This window comes from Euphorbia lathyris, chromosome 3 (genome assembly GCF_963576675.1).
Source record: "Euphorbia lathyris chromosome 3, ddEupLath1.1, whole genome shotgun sequence".
Taxonomy (NCBI): Eukaryota; Viridiplantae; Streptophyta; class Magnoliopsida; order Malpighiales; family Euphorbiaceae; genus Euphorbia; species Euphorbia lathyris.
Window position 1 is genome coordinate 15,987,413 of NC_088912.1, and position 17,613 is coordinate 16,005,025.

Here is a 17,613-nt window from a genome sequence, read left to right on the forward strand (position 1 = left end):
ATTCGAAGTTTATCCACATAAGTAATGTTTCTCACTCATACATGCGAATATATTTAGGGTTTATTTTAAAGAAGTTGGAAAAATTATGAAGTTCTTATTTGTTTTAGTATGAAGAATTAATCAAATGCAATTTGTGATAATAGAGAAATCTTACAATCAAAACAGAAATAAAACATAAATGTAACTAATTTTTCTATGAATTCCAACTATACTTCAGTCGTCAATATTGATTGCTTTGAGTAACCAACTGCAGTATCAATCCGTGTGAAATAATAATGTCATGTCAGATTGATACTGTTTGTTAGCTAGTTAACGTGCGTTGTCAGCATTGTGACAAGGATGGAAAAGGCTATAGTGAAGAATAGTGAAAGTACATGAATATGTACTCCAATAGCCTCCCTTAAGATGGAAGATGTGCAATTTACACAAACCCATCTTGGAGAGGGAAGGTAGGATTTGAGTAGTCCTCGGAATTTTGGTAAAAACATCAGCAAGTTGTAAACCAGATTGAACATAGGGGGTAGATAGGCCCGTAGATGGACCAGTTCAAGCAGTTCTATAGAACAAGGCCTCTAAATTTTGAGGGCCCATTTTAATTTTTTTTATGTTATTTTATTGATTAGAATTATATATATAGATTATTAAAAATTAAATAGATCAAAACTTACAGCTTTTAACCTAGCCTCTCGACGACAGCCGCGATCTATTATTTCATGTCCATTCTTTCTTTTGAATGCTTCCACTCCACCTCTTCACTTGATTGGTTCCTTTGTCCACTGCAACAAATTTGGAAATCCAAATTCAAGGTAATTATTAATTACTTTATTATCATTATTTTTAATCAAATTTTAAATCAAAAACCTTTGTAATTTGCTTCTCTTTTTTGCAATTCAAGACAAAAAAATTAGTTTTTTATTATCAACAAAACATACAAATTGTTTTTATTATCAACAACACATACTTAAATTCTATTAATTTGCTTCTCTTTTTTGTAAACTAATAAATTTTTTTTAGGTTGAATTTTGTTCGGCTGAAAATGGAGGGTGGCGTGATATTAACTTTGAAGCTTCAGTCTTCCAGGTTGTTTCGATCCACTTGTCATTTTCATTTACGATTTTGTATGTTCTTTTTATTTACTTTGTATTTAATATTGAATACTTGAAACATTGCTTTGAGTTTTTTAATTATGACTCCTAAAATTAGAAAATATGAATCTGGATATGAAAAACGTATGAAAAAGAAAAAAATCGACGTGTTAATTCAGTCTCAAAGAGGAGCTCTTGACAAATTCATGTTAAAAATCGACGTGTTGAGAATGACAATGTTAGACAAACCGACTCGTCTGAAACTATTCATTTGCTTAATATATATGATCCAAGAACTTGGGATGGCCTTGATTCTAAAATGATTGATTTATTAGTAGAAAAGGGCCCCAAAAGAGATTTATCCATTGTTAAAGGTCCTAAAGATAAATTTTCTAGGCGATTTATTGCTAACTTATACACTAGAACCTTATCAAATGGAGAGAAGTGTGATCGAGATTGGCTTGTTTATTCGAAAGAGCTTGATAAAATATTTTGTTTTTGTTGTAAAATATTTAAAAAAGGGATTGGTAGAGGTCAATTAACAAATGAAGGTTTTGCGGATTGGGGGCATATTAGCATAAGGCTTAGAGAACATGAGACAAGCATGGATCATGTTAAAAATATGACAACTTGGTATGATTTGCGTTTAAGGTTTCAAAAGAATCAAACTATTGATAAAACGAGTCAAAAACAAATGGAGAAAGAAAAGGTTCATTGGAAGAAAGTCTTGCAAAGAATTATTTCAATTGTGAAATTTCTTGCTAAGCATAATTTGGCGTTTCGTGGTTCTAATGAGATATTGTACCAAAATAGTAATGGTAATTTTTTGGGCTTAATTGAAATGTTGGCAGAGTTTGATCCAACTGTCCAAGAACATGTTAGACGTATTACTAATAATGATATTCACCATCATTATCTAGGTCATACCATCTAAAATGAGTTAATACTTTTACTTGGTTCTGCAATTAAAACTGAAATCATTAAAAAAATAAAACAAGCGAAATATTTCTCAGTTATACTTGATTGTACTCCTGATGTTAGTCATCAAGAGCAAATGTCTTTGATGTTAAGATATGTGAATGTCTCTTCAAATCCTGTTACTATTGAGGAATCTTTTTTAGGATTTTTGAATGTGAATGATACAACAGGTGAAGGGCTTTTTAATGTTTTACAAAATGAATTGAAAAATCTTGATCTTGATATATTTGATGTGCGAGGACAAGGTTATGATAATGGATCAAATATGAAAGGAAAACATCAAGGAGTACAAAAGAAACTTTTGGACATAAACTCTAGAGCTTTTTATACTCCTTGCGGTTGCCATAGTCTAAACTTGACATTATGTGATATGGCTAACACGTGCGCTAAAGCTAGAGATTTTTTTGGAGTTATACAACTGATAAGTGCATAATTCAACAATAAACTACCCCGCTTTTGTGCTTTATAATTGTCATGTTTTGTTATTTTTGCGGGTTTTATTGTTTGTTTTTGGTATTTTCATCTATACAGGCCAATGATGACTAAAGGGAGATAAATTGGGCTTAATTTGGGCCAAGCTGATGTCGGGTCGTGATCCGGAGCTGATTGGGCAAATATTGGTCTGAGTCAGAGTTAGTCTTGCACAAGACTAAGGCAGTTACGGGCTGACAGTTTCCTGGTTCGAATAGGATTGCTTTCCTGATCCAGATTGGACAATTTGAGAATAAGATTTTCAGATAAAGCACGAAATTGTAGGAGACAAATGAGGAGGCAATTAATTTCAAATTTGAAGAAGGATTCTAGAGCTAATTTGAAGGGATTTTAATTCCTTATTTTGAGGAGTCGTAATAGACTTAAGAACGGCAGAATTTCCAAGTCCAGAACATCAGTTTTTACATTTATTTTTCCAGCAGAAAGACACATACGTTCCATGGCTATTGATAGCTAATTTCTTAATTTCGGTTAAGGGTTAATTCAAGGGATTTTTCTCCGTTGTCGTGAGATCGTTGTATTTCACTTTTCTTAATTTATTAAACCGTTTATTTGTTCATCGTGTTTAGAGAATTATTCTCAATTGATTGTTTGTTCTATGAATGATAACTGCAGGTTGTTTGTCGAATCGAATAATCATAAGGCTGATTTGGTTTATTAGAGTTTCACCTAAGATAGCCAAACAAAGTAGCTATTGACTATTTAAATCAAGCTAGCTTCGTATTTGGAAGAACGGACTCGAGTCGGACAAACCTGAGTTCGTCTTCCACGTGACATTAATACGAATCTAGTTGGGTTTATCTGAGCCAAATGAACAGATAAGTTAGTCCAAAATCGCCGACGCTGAGAGACGATTAACTAAGATCAGGTTCTTCTAATTCTTAAGCTGTCAATAAATTAAATCTTAGGCGCTGAGATAGGATTGTTTATTGATTAGGAACAAGTTATTTGCCGTGCTTAACTAGTTCACTATTAAGGAAGAACACGCCAAACTGACCCGGTGAATACATGAGAATACAATTTTATCTGTCAATGATCGTTAACGTATGAATTATCCTGTGATTCCCCTTGACCGAATTCATCAAAATATTATTCACAAACCTTCTTTAATTTCTGTTTTGTTCTTCTTATGATTTTTGACTTGTTACATTTAAATTTAATAAACTTCACAATTCCAAACCCCCCCCCCCCCCATTTAATTATTTTGTTAGGTCATTAGAAGTTTTAAATCAATATTATTCCCTTGGGTTCGACCTCTACTTGCTCTATTACAAATTATTCGTTTAGGGAAAGTTGGGATTATTTTTGGTGGAATCGGCACCCATCAAATTTTGGCGCCGTTGCCGGGGAATAATCTAATTTGATTTGATTTCTTTTATGACCAGGTCCAACAATTCAGAACAACTTCTTTTTGAATCAGAAATTGAATTACTGGCTCGGAGATTTCGCAAAGAAGTAAGGCTGCAGAAATTACAAAGTGCCAGGAATTCGAGTTCTAGTGACGAAGAAGAAATATCCAGCGAAGAAAGTGAACAATCAGAAGAGGAAACAATGGCAGACAGAACTCTAAGACAACTTCAGGCGCAAGAGGTTAATAATCAGCCCCTATGCATCACATATCCCAACTTGGATGTGTCGTTTGAGCTGAAATCCGGGTTGATACATTTGTTGCCCAAGTTTCACGGCATGGAGAGTGAAAGTCCTCATAAGCATCTTAAGCAATTCCATGTGGTGTGCTCCAGCATGAGACCGCAAGGAGTGACGGAAGAACAAGTGAAGTTGAGAGCGTTCCCATTCTCACTAGAAGATGCAGCCAATGATTGGCTTTTAAATTTGCCATCAGGAACAATCACTACATGGAACCAGATGGTACAATCATTCCTGGACAAATATTTTCCAGCCTCCCGAGTGGCATTAATTCGAAGAGAAATCAGTGGAATCAAGCAAAAAGATGCGGAGTCACTTCATGAGTATTGGGAGAGGTTCAAGAAGTTATGTGAAAATTGCCCTCAACACGGGATAGCTGAAAATTCTCTGATCCAATATTTCTATGAAGGGATGCTTAGCATGGAAAGAAAAATGGTGGACGCGGCAAGCGGAGGATGTTTCCTTGACAAAACACCAACCGCGGCTAAGGAATTGATCAGAGTAATTGCAGCAACTTCTCAACAGTTTGGGAAAGTTCAGGAAGGTCCCAAGAAGGCGTATGAGGCAAGCAGTTCTAACATTGAAGAGAAATTGAATAAACTGACTAGTCTTGTGCAGCAATTAGCTCTCGGAAAGGCGGCTCAGGTGAAGAAGTGTGGGATTTGTACTGCCACTGAACACGCCACTGATGAATGCCCTGTTCTGTATGAAGAAAATTCGGAACAAGCCAATGCACTTAATGGGTACCAAGGGCAAAATCAAAGAACGTACGATCCGTACTCTAATACGTACAACCCAGGGTGGCGTGATAATCCAAACCTCAGCTACGGACCAAGGCAGCAAAATTATCAATCACGGCCTCACCAATCCACCCAAAACTCAGGTATGCCTTTAACTGATATTGTCCATAATCTTGCAACTAATGTGCAGGAACTCCAGAAACAGATGACTCAAATAGCTACAGCTCTGAGTGAGATTCAATCTCAAGGTAAAATGCCCTCTCAACCGGTGGACAATCCAAAGCAAAACATGAGCGCAATCACCCTTCGTAACGGAAGAGAAATAGAGCAGCCCATTTTAAATAAGCCGGCCAACAAGAAGAGCGTCATCGAGGAAGATAAAATCCTTGAAGAAGAAGTGCAAAAGCGAGATAAACTCCCTCTTTTAGTTACTCCAGCACCTTACCCGAATCGGTTCGACAAATCAAAGAAGGAAAATGAAGAGAAGGACATCTTTGAGGTATTTCGCAAGGTCGATGTAAATATTCCATTAATTGATATTGTTAAACAAGTTCCTCGATATGCTAAGTTCCTTAAAGATTTGTGCATTAATAAAACTAAGAGAGTTGGGTATGAAAAGATCACCATGGGTGCCAATGTGTCGGCTGTACTTCAAAGAAAAATGCCCCAAAAAAGTAAGGATAGAGGTATGTTTGTTGTTCCATGTCAGATTGGGAATACTAGTATTAAACGGGCAATGTGTGACTTAGGAGCGTCTATAAATGTCATGCCTAAGTCTGTTTATTCCTCTTTAAATGCTGGTCCTCTTGAAGAAACTGGCGTCGTTATTCAACTGGCTAACAAATCTATTGTTTACCCCGAGGGGGTGTTGGAAGATGTTTTGGTGCAGGTTGATGGATTAATTTTTCCAGCTGACTTCTTTGTTATTGACATGGAAGATGATGATCGTTCCTCGGAGGCATCCGAAATCTTGTTAGGAAGACCATTCCTAACGACCGCCCGGACCAAGATAGATGTTCATAAAGGAACACTGACTATGGAATTCGATGGTAAAACAGTTCAATTTAATGTTTATGATGCCATGGAATTTCCTAACGAAGTGCATTCCGTTTGTGGTATAGATGTTATCAAACCAATAACAGAACATGTTTTTAAGTCATATAGGGAAGATGAATTACAGGTGGTTGTTGAAGGAAGCACTGAAATCGAAAGTGTCAGGAAGCTGCAAGTACAGGAGCTTGAAGAGCTACAGAATGAAGCTAATGAGAGCTCAATGATTTACAAATTGAAGACCAAGAAATTCCATGACGACAAAATGATAGTTCAGAAACAATTTCAAATAGGACAGAAAGTGCTCCTATTCCATTCACGTTTGAAATTATTTCCAGGGAAATTAAAATCATGTTGGATCGGACCTTTCTTGGTATCTAATATCTTTCCTTATGGTGCAGTGGAAATTCAGATTTTGGAAAACGTGAAAGTGCAGAAAGTAAATGGCCATCGTCTCACGCCATTTTATGAGAATATCCCGATTGAAAGTGGTGAAGTTATGGAGCTACAAGTTCCTGGAGACTAGTCTTAGTACTCGAATGTGTCTAGCCGAAGACGTTAACTAAAGGCGCTACTGGGAGGCAGCCCAGAGTTAGTCTTGCTCAAGACTAACACGTATCCTTTGTTCTTGTTTCTTTTGTTACTTTTATTTTTATTTTTATTAATTTTGGACTAACTAACTTAACTGCCACCTTCTTCTTCAGTGGGCTCTGTATGTCCTTTGATAAAAAAAATTTACAGGTTAGAAATGGTGATTTAAGATACATGGGCTAAGAGGTGGTTTAAGTTTTAATGAAGAAGAGGAAGCCCAACATTGAGAAAATAAGGGTTAAAAAGGTCAAATGGCTCACTTAACCCTTATTACCTATCCAAATTAAAAAGAAACCTACTTTCACCGCTACTTTCTTTCACCATTTTCATCTCCCACTACCACCATCTTCTTCCAACTCCCTCACTTCCACTTTCTTATTTCATTGATTAATTCCTCCACTCATATTTTTTTTTATTTTTTAATTTGACCTCACCACCACTACTTTCTCCAAATTACAATTTTTTTTTCCTTTAATTTCCCCCACTCGCACTTTCTGATTCCATTTAACATCACCACCTCCATTTTCCAATCCTTTGATTTCTTTCATTTCCCACTTTCTGATTTCATTTAATCCCACCACTCACTATTTGATCTCACCCCCTCACTCCCACTTTTTGATTTCATTGGATTAAACACATACCATTTTTATTTTTATTTTTACTTAAATTCCACCACCGCCACCCTCATTTTCACTCCCTTCACTCACAACCGCCGTCGCCTTCAATGACGGAACCACCGTCACCTCAAACGACAGAACGAGTGTCACCGGCGAATCTGAGTTTGGTGGTCGCCGGCAAATCTGCTCCGACCGTTGGTGATTCTCCAACACCGGCTACTCTAGCAACTGAAACAGAAATGGCGAGAGAGCAAAGAGCACCCCCTACGTGAGCTGCAACAACGTCTCGAAAGCGGAAGCCGAACTCCATCCCTTCCACAACCACTCGGGGTCCCCTCCCCTAAAAAGGACAGTAAGCTTCTCAATCACTCGTTTATTTTTTTTATCTTTTCATTGGTTGTTGAGGTTGCTGCCCTTGCCCCTAATTGATTAAATTCCGCACCGAGGACGGTGCGAGGAGAAAAGCGGGGGGGGGGGGGGGGGGGGGGATGATGTATTAGAAGTGCTTTTATGTGAATATGGTTGTTGCATTTTGATAGATGTTTTGTTGTCCATTCTGTTAGTTTAATACACTCTTTAGGCTAGAAATCTGTGAAACTATTGGCATAATTTTAGAATAGTGTGAGGTAGTCGTCTCGAAAAAAAATGTGTTTGAACTAGTGTGAGGTGGCTGCCCTTTGTTTTGTTTCATTGAGATTTTACCATTGCTAGCTCATTATCTTCCAAATAGTTGATAAAGTTGCTTGTTGTTGTAGTACTGAGTCCCCTAAGTGTTATCGAGTCTTGCGAGTACCTTTCTGAACAGTCGGAGTCAAGTAAATACTTTGCCTACACGCTGACAAACTAAATTGTTTCCAACATTGCATGAAAACTCGTTTTAATAAGTTGACTTAGAAGCAGCAGCACCACTTTACACCCCATTTCTGGTAAGCATTTGAGCCTAATGGAAAGAGCAAACACATTACGCATTTGCTCTATTTTCTTTTCTGAGTGCGTCTGCATAGCATGTTAGTTCTAGAACTTGCCATGACATACGTTTCAAGACCCGATTGATGAATTTGAACTGTTAAAATGATAAGGGCATTAGGTTTCTTTTGTTGTTAACCTTTCCACACTTTTGAACCCTGAAAAAGAAAAAATTTACCAAAATTTAACCAGCCTTTAGACTGCCAATTTGAGCCTTTTTTCCCCATTTTTGATACCTTGTTTATTCCTTTGGCCAAGGATACGTTTTAAGCCTTCAGAGTCTAGTTGAAGTTTGTACAAAATGTTGGGTCGTTTGATTTTGTGATTTGTGTCATATTTTGAACCACAAGCTCTTTAAAGAAGAGACAACAAGTTGTTGTGCTCTATAATTACTTATTGTGGTTATGAAAAAAAAAAGAAAAAAAAAAGAAAAAAAAAGAGAAAATAGGGGCAGAAAAAAAAATAAAAATGAAAAAAAAACAGAAAAGAAAAAGCCTCAAAGAAAAAAAAAAGAAACAGAGAAAAAGAAAAAAAAAAGAAAAGAAAAGAAAAGAATAAATAGGTTACAGACATTTGCCTGTCCTAGTTCGTTTACTGTCTTAGTTTCTTTTGTTTATGTTCTCATTAGTTTTCATGAATATCTCGGATTGTTTTCTAGATATTCATGTGAGATTATGAGTTTGTCGTCTTATGTGTTAACCTCGTACTTGTAAATATGCAGTTTTACTTTCGTTTTGGCATAGTTTGGAGTAGTTTGCACTATTTTACTACTCTCGGATCCCCTAAAGTTTTTTTTCCCTCTCTTTTCCAACACATGAGCCTAACCTACGTTACACCCTTGTTAAGTCCCTTTGATTTTCTGTTTGAATTCATACTATGTGGTGGAGGTTCGATTGATTGGCAAGCCTATGGTAACTACATTCTATGATTGTGACTTGAGTGAATCCTCTAAAATGAACTATAAGCCTAAACACAAGAGTGCATAGAGTGATCACGTGAGGGTGTTGTTGCTTCTAGTTTCTTGTTTTACACATTACGTGCAATGTTGTTGAGACGTTTTGGGAGTTAGAAGTATTCTAAAATTCGAAAGATTCTTGACTTGGATGATTGGCAGTCAATGTCTTTATAACGCTTAGGGGAATTAGGAACGAATGACAAGACAACCTAAGAGTATGCGGAGTTAATGCCATGATCTGGTATGCTTGAGGGCAAGCATTGGGCAAGTGTGAGGTGTTTGATAAGTGCATAATTCAACAATAAACTACCCCGCTTTTGTGCTTTATAATTGTCATGTTTTGTTATTTTTGCAGGTTTTATTGTTTGTTTTCGGTATTTTCATCTATACAGGCCAATGATGACTAAAGGGAGATAAATTGGGCTTAATTTGGGCCAAGCTGATGTCGGGTCATGATCCGGAGCTGATTGGGCAAATATTGGTCTGAGTCAGAGTTAGTCTTGCACAAGACTAAGGCAGTTACGGGCTGACAGTTTCCTGGTTCGAATAGGATTGCTTTCCTGATCCGGATTGGACAATTTGAGAACAAGATTTTCAGATAAAGCACGAAATTGTAGGAGACAAATGAGGAGGCAATTAATTTCAAATTTGAAGAAGGATTCTAGAGCTAATTTGAAGGGATTTTAATTCCTTATTTTGAGGAGTCGTAATAGACTTAAGAACGGCAGAATTTCCAAGTCCAGAACATCAGTTTTTACATTTATTTTTCCAGCAGAAAGACACATACGTTCCATGGCTATTGATAGCTAATTTCTTAATTTCGGTTAAGGGTTAATTCAAGGGATTTTTCTCCGTTATCGTGAGATCGTTGTATTTCACTTTTCTCAATTTATTAAACCGTTTATTTGTTCATCGTGTTTAGAGAATTATTCTCAATTGATTGTTTGTTCTATGAATGATAACTGCAGGTTGTTTGTCGAATCGAATAATCATAAGGCTGATTTGGTTTATTAGAGTTTCACCTAAGATAGCCAAACAAAGTAGCTATTGACTATTTAAATCAAGCTAGCTTCGTATTTGGAAGAACGGACTCGAGTCGGACAAACCTGAGTTCGTCTTCCACGTGACATTAATACGAATCTAGTTGGGTTTATCTGAGCCAAATGAACAGATAAGTTAGTCCAAAATCGCCGACGCTGAGAGACGATTAACTAAGATCAGGTTCTTCTAATTCTTAAGCTGTCAATAAATTAAATCTTAGGCGCTGAGATAGGATTGTTTATTGATTAGGAACAAGTTATTTGCCGTGCTTAACTAGTTCACTATTAAGAAAGAACACGCCAAACTGACCCGGTGAATACATGAGAATACAATTTTATCTGTCAATGATCGTTAACGTATGAATTATCCTGTGATTCCCCTTGACCGAATTCATCAAAATATTATTCACAAACCTTCTTTAATTTCTGTTTTGTTCTTCTTATGATTTTTGACTTGTTACATTTAAATTTAATAAACTTCACAATTCCAAACCCCCCCCCCATTTAATTATTTTGTTAGGTCATTAGAAGTTTTAAATCAATATTATTCCCTTGGGTTCGACCTCTACTTGCTCTATTACAAATTATTCGTTTAGGGAAAGTTGGGATTATTTTTGGTGGAATCGGCACCCATCAACAACGCATATATACAATTTTTGCATGTTCTACTAAGAGATGGAAAATTTTAAAAGATAATGTAAAAGGATTAACTCTTAAGTCATTGTCATCTACTCGTTGGGAGAGTCGTGTTGATAGTGTTAAAGCTATAAGATTTCAAATGTCAGAAATACGAGAAGCTTTACTTCAAGTAGCAGATAATGATAATGATTCTAAAGTAAAAAGTGAAGCAAAATCTTTAGCAACTAACGAGCTTGGTGATTTTGAGTTTTTAGTTGCAATAATCATTTGGTATGAAATATTATGTGCAATTAATTTGGTTAGCAAGCTTTTACAATCAAAGGATATGCTTATTGATGTGGCTATTGAAAAAATAAAAGGGTTGATTTCTTTTTTTAAGGGGTATAGAGAAACTGGTTTTTATGATGCCTTGGATAGAGCCAAAGAAATTGCCATTGAAATGAACATTGAACCTATATTTCCTCAAAGGCGTGAAATTCAAAGAAAAAAATATTTTGGTGAGAATCCATCTACTTCATTAGTTACTCCACTATCTGCAGAGGAATCATTTAGAGTGAAATACTTTCTTTACATTGATGATCAAGCCATCAGTTCTCTTAATAGGAGGTTTGAGCAATATGTAGAATATGAAACTATATTTGGTTTTTTATTTACTTCTCACAAGTTGAAATCATCAAATGATATGAGTTTGAAGTCTTCTTGTATCCAATTGGAAAATGCACTTAAATTTAATGAGCAGTCTGATATTGATGGAAATGAATTATTTGTGGAATTAAAGTTACTTAGAGAACTTTTGCCTCGGGATATAATAGGACCTATTGATATTTTGATGTTTTTGAAAGGTTTAGATTGTTTTCCTAATACAATTATTGCATATAGAATTTTGTTGACTATTCCTGTGACTGTTGCATCCGCAGAAAGAAGCTTTTCAAAATTGAAGTTATTGAAGTCCTATTTGCGATCTACGATGTTACAAGAAAGACTTAATGGATTGGCATTGATAGCGATGGAGAATGATCTTTTGGAGAAAATAGAATATGAAAACTTAGTTGATGATTTTGCTTCAAAAAGTGTTAGAAGGATAGCACTTTTTAAGTAAAAAAACTTGTATTAGCTTAAACTTGTATTAAGACTTGATTGTATTTGCACAGGGCCCCGCAAATGTTTAAGACGGGCCTGGGGGTAGAAATGAAACCTTCATCAACAGAATTGCAAACAATATGACAGTCAATCTCCACACGGTTCATATGTTCATGGAAAATAGGATTCTTATCAATGGCAATGTTGGTTGATTATAACAATGCATCTGTATGGGTTTAGGAGATAAGTGAGGCATTTTAAGTCACACCAGGTAAAACCCCTATTACGATATTCTACCTTTAGATAGGACTTGCTAACAAGACCCTATTTTTTGCTTTTTCCATGAGATTAAGGTTGATCATAGAAAAACATAGTAACCTGATAAAGATGTTCTGCTATATTGACATCCTCCTTAGTCCGGAATCGTAATAAGCTAAAGTTGAAGGTTATTGTTTGAATGATAGAAAAGACCATAAGTTGCAGTGCCTTTGAGGTATCTTAATACTTGTAGAGCAGCATTGAGGTGACGTTTACAGGGTGCTAGAATATATTGGTTGAGTTGTTGTGTAGAGTATGTGATGTTAGGCCTAGTAAAAGTCAAATATAATAATCTGCCAAGTAATCTCCTACAAACATCAGGTTCTGTCAACAACTCTCTTGAAGAGTAAGATCAGTGCCTAGTGTAGTGGAATTGAACTTGTTTTTGCTTACTGAAGACTAGAATCTACAATTCGATCATCAATGTACTTAGATTGAGAAAGAAGCAACCTAGTTGATGAACCAGCAATCTCAATCTAAGAAAATATATTTCCAAGGCAAGATCTTTGATGGTGAACAAACTGTATAAGTAGATTGTAACCTCTTGAATGGTTGTTGTATTATTCCAAATATGAGAATATCATCAACACATATAACAAGAACTAATGATAATTATTGTGTACATTTGAGAAATCGACAATAAGCATTATTTAACCCAATAAGCCATAACCCATCAATTTTGTTGAAAGTTCATGGTGCCATTGCATGCCAGCTAGTTTCAGTGCGTAAAAAGGCTTGATAAGCTTACAATCTAGCTTGGCTTAGCTTTTGTATAGCCTAAATGAGGCAGTAGATAAATATATCCATTAATAATTCCATGCAAATATACATTATTAACATCTAATTGATGGATGTCCCAATTAAAAATGCATAAAGGGCAAGAAACAATCTTCCACTGACAATTGTGGTAGTTGGAATGAATGACTTATGGTAGTCAACACACTCATCTTTTTTTTAATCCTCTGGCAACTAGCAGAGCCTTAAACCTCTCTACTTCTACTAAAGGTGTAAACTTAATTTTGAACACCCATTTAGAAGTTATTAGTCTTTTATAAGAAGGAATATCAACCAGCTCCCATGTATTGTTCTTCTCTAAGGTTGATAATTCAACATCCACTGCTTGAAACCAATTAGGGTCTTTAGATGCTTCTTGATAAATTTTTTGTTCTTTATATTGTTGAATATATGAAAGAAATGCAATATGATCAGAACTAAAACTTGATACTTGGAGTAACAAAGAAGGAATATGAACAACTGATACAAAATCAGATTGCTGAAATGCAGCTTTTCTGAATCGTGTGGATCTTCTTGGTATAAGATTTGTTCCAGTAATTATATAGTGAGGTATAATAGATTCAGTGTGAGATGTTGTAGTTGTATTTAGGTCAACTAGAGGTGTTTTATTTGTAATAGGATTAGGAGGTGATAACATCAAGTTAAAATATATTCATTTGCAAATTTGGGTTTGGGGCCCATAAGGTGGCTTCTCAGACAACTGGTTGAATATCGGTTTAAGAAGTAAAAGCCCATCTTTAGCCCAACAAAATTATATACAGAGAATATCTGATAGATGCTTGAAGAAGAATCGCGTCTTCCATCATGAACACTATAAAAAGAGAAGATTTACATATAATGGCTTACTATTGGGAGGCCTAGATGTCCTTATAGAAGCTTGACACATAAAAATGTGCTAATAGAAAACAGTACAAGCGGCTTAACAAATTATAAATGCAAGTTTTATGAGAATCTGAAAGGTATGCCAAAAACCCTAACCTCTTTTCTTGCTTCACTTATTCAGATCTTAATTTAATACTAACTCGAGCGTCGAAGTACTTACATCGGTAAGCTGACGGCTCTCTTATTTTAAGGATTCAACTGGGCTTGGGGAGAAGGGTTTGAGGTTATTCATATCCAAAAATTCCATAATATATTAATTAATTAAGGCAAAAAGCATCCTGAGGCCCCTGATCGTTCATTGTTTGGTGCATTAAGCCCTCGATCTTTTATTTAGACACATTGAGCCCCTGATCTTTCATTGTTTGGTGCATTAAGCCCTCGATCTTTTATTTAGACACATTGAGCCCTTGATCTTTCATATATGGGTGTATTAGGTCCTTTTGTAAATCAATTCATATATGGATGTATTAAGGGCCTGTTTGGTTCAACTGTTAGCTAATAGATGTTGATGTTGATGTTAGCTGTTTGCGGTTAGCTAATAGATGTTGCTGTTGCTGTTAGCTGTTTTCGTGAAAAGCTCCAAAATGTTGTAGTGTCCAGAGAAAATACTAAACGCTGCGGTTATATAAACTTAACCAAATGCTATGTTTCCTGCGGTTTGGAGTAAAACGCTAATAATTAAACAACTAATCACAAACAGTTTACTACAATCGCAAACAGCTAATAGCAACAACAACATCTATTAGCTAACAGTTGAACCAAACATGCCCTTAATACATCCATATATGAATTGATTTACAAAAGGACCTAATACACCCATATATGAAAGATCAAGGGCTCAATGTGTCTAAATGAAAGATCGAGGGCTTAATGCACCAAACAATGAAAGATCAGGGACTCAATGTGTCTAAATAAAAGATCGAGGGCTTAATGCACCAAACAATGAAAGATCAGGGACCTCAGGATACTTTTTGCCATTAATTAATGCAGTGAGCATGGAGTTGAGATTCAATTACGGATCCATTGGCTCTAGAGATGAACTCATTCAAGGGAGATATAAGCAAAAACAAGGGAAATTTTAGATCGAAGGAGTAGTTGAAGAAGTTATTGGGAGACGTAAATGTCCCAATAGAAGATTAACATGTCAAAATGCGCTGACAAAAAATTGTTACAAGTGTCCTAACAAACTATAGAGGCAAGGTTTATGAGAATATAGGAGGTATGAAAAAAACCCTAGCCTATCGAAGGCCAAATATGTCGAAGCAAAGGACCGTCAACACGAACTCCAAATCCTCACAAACCTTAGCTAAACCCAAAAGGTCTAGCCAGCCATTAGGAGATAATTGCGTCAGACATATGTCAAGCTCATACAGTACATTCAAAATATTATCAGAAAATGGGAGATGAGCCTCATTATCAAGGAAAATCTCATAGAAGCCCAAATGGCCCTCGGGTGCTTCAGTTATCACCTGCCCAAGGGAAAGAACCCTAACTTCGAAATGGGCGAACCTGGAAAGGTAGAAATCAACGTAGCCAAAGTAAGCTCATCAAAAGTAGAGGGTTGCTCAAAATTCTTCAAATGAAAAACCTTAGATTTTTTAGGTTCTCAGTCTCTCCAGCTCTATCGCTTTGAAGCTTACTTTTCTTACCAGGGTTCTTGCCCTTTCCACGAGAAGATCGCGCTCGAAGTACTAATAAAAATTAAAGATAGAAAATGAAAGAGCAAAGGAAATAGAAACTTACATAAGAGAAGCAGCAGGGTCGAAAATCAAAATGCAAAAGGGAAAAGCTTGAAAGTTCTTTAACGGGAAGAATGTGCACAAAAAGAATGGAATAACAAAAACGAGATAAGTGAAAGGTCTCTCAACATTGAAACATTTGTTTTCATTAATGTGCTGCAAAAACACGGGATCCCAGATCCATCCCCAGACTGACACATCAGCAGATCAAAACTTAAACCAAACGGCCTCATGATGACTTCAAACGATGACAGTTTAGAAGAATCCTGGAAGAATGTAAACTCCAAATGAGGTGGGGGACATCTGATATCATGCAAAATGACATCACGTGGATGACGTCATGATCACCCTCCTTTGGGATTAAAGGTCGCGTATTGTCTAAAACAGGGCCCATAACTATTGGCGGCAGCTCAAGCCCAACGATAAATAGCTTAATCACATCTACTCAAAGCCCGAAACCAACAGCATGGATTTGGGTCCAATCACAAAGAGAAACTTCCTAAATCTTATGAGATAAAGGATTCTTTTCAGGATTCGGACTCCTTGAGGGACTAGATATCTTAGACTCATAAGAATTCCTAAGGATGTGACAACCTTAACATAATCAAACACTACAGGTATTGGTACAGGGTTCAGTACGTTAACTACTACCTCGTCTGACCTATGTCATGTTTTGCAAATCCAGAGATCAAGACACGTAATCAACTTCAGGTAACAAGATCAATATATATTTTAAATTATATGTATTTTGATTGAAATAAATTTTGTTCGGTGTTAGTCATTGTTAAAGCTCTTTATGTTTCTTGCATATGTATTTAGTAAGGATCGAATCTGAAATTTAATAGCCGTTTGTTTTCATTTTTTTAGAACTACTTTTTGACTTTTAATTTTAAACATAAGATACAAAAAAAAATATTTGGTAAAAAATTTGAAACAACTATTTTTAACCGAAAATTAACTAATATTTACTAACTATCAGTACAGCAAATACAACCTTGAGTATAAATAGACCATGTATAATCGAAAGAGATGGACAAAATAAATAAATATTTGACATGAAATGAAATGAAATCAATGGGTGAGGTCCACCAAATTAAAAAAAGGAGTAAGGACAGAAATACTAGTAATCATAGTGACAAGGAAAACACACAGTCTGTCTGTCTTGTTATCAAGTAAGATTATTCTGATTTCTTTTTCTATTCACACACTAAAGCTTGCATTGCCTTCATTCTGCAATTTCTATACATAGGAGACAATTTTATCTAAATAATTAAAAAACACTTGCATGCTGGAGCAAATTTGGGTTGTTAGTTGAGTTATTAATAACAACAAGACAAAATAAATAAATAAATAAATAAAACAAGAAATACATAAAAATGAAACAAGAATAATAATAATGATATATGTTTATAAATATGTATTTAAAGTACCATAATTTCTATAATTAGTCTTATATAATAATAATAATAATGATAAGTTACACAGATTTGACCGTAGGCAAAGTCGATTGGCCGTAGGCCTGGGCCAAGTCAGCTTAAGCATCGTCAGGAGCGTTGGCTAGGACAGTGGTAAGGTGTCAAGGAAGATCGGACCCGGCAGTTGATGGGCGAGTGGTGAACGGAAGATACGAATGTCCACTGGCCGTGGGTTTGGACTCGGCATAAGAAACACTATAAGGGGACAGGGTGGCGTCGAATCTTTGCCAACTCATGGATCAGTTGTCGAGATTGATTTAAGCAATCTATCCTAGTCAACTAGGGACTAGGAGAGTCAGGCATACGGTCTTTGGAAATGCAGGCAGATGGCTCCGTAAGGTGGAACTCTTACGGACACTTTGGACCCACGAGATGACCCATAATACGAGTCCTTTAGAAAGTGAGGTTTAACCACGGGAATACCTGTCGAGACGGACTATGGATATACGAATTGACAGGATACTTGATGTTCTCAGAGGATAGACCCTTGAGTAGGAGTTGGCTGGCCGAGACCCGGATAAATA

The 17,613-nt window shown here is 36.0% G+C and overlaps 1 pseudogene; it reads left to right on the forward strand.

The window, feature by feature from the left end:
• Positions 1–405: 405 nt before the first annotated feature.
• On the forward strand, positions 406–11,899 carry LOC136222545 (uncharacterized; annotated as a pseudogene).
• The last annotated feature ends 5,714 nt before the right edge of the window (positions 11,900–17,613 follow it).